Source organism: Portunus trituberculatus, chromosome 13, assembly GCF_017591435.1.
Source record: "Portunus trituberculatus isolate SZX2019 chromosome 13, ASM1759143v1, whole genome shotgun sequence".
In the NCBI taxonomy this organism is placed as follows: Eukaryota; Metazoa; Arthropoda; class Malacostraca; order Decapoda; family Portunidae; genus Portunus; species Portunus trituberculatus.
Genome location: NC_059267.1, coordinates 607,539 through 609,114, shown reverse-complemented (window position 1 = coordinate 609,114; position 1,576 = coordinate 607,539).

Here is a 1,576-nt window from a genome sequence, read left to right as displayed (position 1 = left end):
TCTTGGAGTCTTTCCGTTTTCACTCTCACTTGCTGCCGCTAGTGTGACCTTGAGAGAGAGAGAGAGAGAGAGAGAGAGAGAGAGAGAGAGAGAGAGAGAGAGAGAGAGAGAGAGAGATGAGGAAGAAATAGAGAAATAGATACATAGATAGACAGAAGAGAGAGAGAGAGAGAGAGAGAGAGAGAGAGAGAGAGAGAGAGAGAGAGAGAGAGTCAGTCCATATAAGGAATCCCTACATTATTCCCACGGCTTACCTAGTTACTTCCTCTCTCTCTCTCTCTCTCTCTAAGATGATGCTGCGGTGTGGAGGGGGGTCGTAATGGAGGTCGTGGCGGTGTCGTGGCTGGAGGGGGGGGGGTCGTGGGGCAGGGATGAGGGCAACAATAGGGGGTCACAAAGGTCAGGCGAGGTCAGGAGTCCCGCCCGGGTCGTGAGGACAAGACACATTCACTGCTTTTGTGTTTTGAAATGTTCCGTTTTTATGAGCGCCCTCTCTGACTGTGTTGAGACCTGCCCTGTTACCTCTCTCTCTCTCTCTCTCTCTCTCTCTCTCTCTCTCTCTCTCTTTCTTTCTCTTTTCTTTCTCTCTCTCTCTCTCTCTCTCTCTCTCTCTCTCTCTCTCTCTCTCTCTCTCTCTCTCTCTCTCTCTCTCTCTCTCTCTCTCTCTTTTCTTCCATCCTTAGTAGTAGCATATTAGTAATAGTAGTAGTAGTAGTAGTAGTAGTAGTAGTAGTAGTAGTAGTAGTAGTAGTAGTAGTAGTAGTTATAGTAGTAGTAGTGGTGGTGGTGGTGGTAATAACATAACTGTATGTGTGTGTGTGTGTGTGTGTGTGTGTGTGTGTGTGTGTGTGTGTGTGTGCATAGCTACCCGGAATGTCCTTGAAACTCCCCCTCCATAATCCACTCCCGAGAGAGAGAGAGAGAGAGAGAGAGAGAGAGAGAGAGAGAGAGAGAGAGAGAGAGAGAGAGAGAGAGAGAGAGAGAGAGAGAGAGAGTACAATTTTCTTACTTTCAAACCTCTTACTCAATTCTCTCCTCTTGAAAGAATAAGAAAATAATCAAAATAAGTAAAACATACAACTTAACAGCAACATACTAACACCGCTTTTCACCACCACTGTATCTTTTATTGTACTGGTGAAAGACTGGAGGAGCAAACTTTATTCCAACGAAGTATTCCAGTGTAGAAAAATTAACTTAGCGTTATAATCTCTCCTTAACCTACTGCCCTCTCTCTCTCTCTCTCTCTCTCTCTCTCTCTCTCTCTCTCTCTCTCCCCATGTTCGTATTTATTTTTGTATTCTTATTCTTATCATCCGTGTGTGTGTGTGTGTGTGTGTGTGTGTGTGTGTGTGTGTGTGCGTAGAGGGTGCAGGAGTCACTCAGATCACGTAAACATACTCATACATTCCCTCGAGGTGTCAGATCCTATGCACACTCACCTCCACAGAGGATTAAGTCTTTCATATAGGATTGGAAACTTTATTCACGGCGACGTAAGAGGATTAAGCGAACCCTTGTGATAAAGAAAGCTTAGTTGAGGGTTAAAAGGGATTCTGAGTCTGTCTCCTACCTT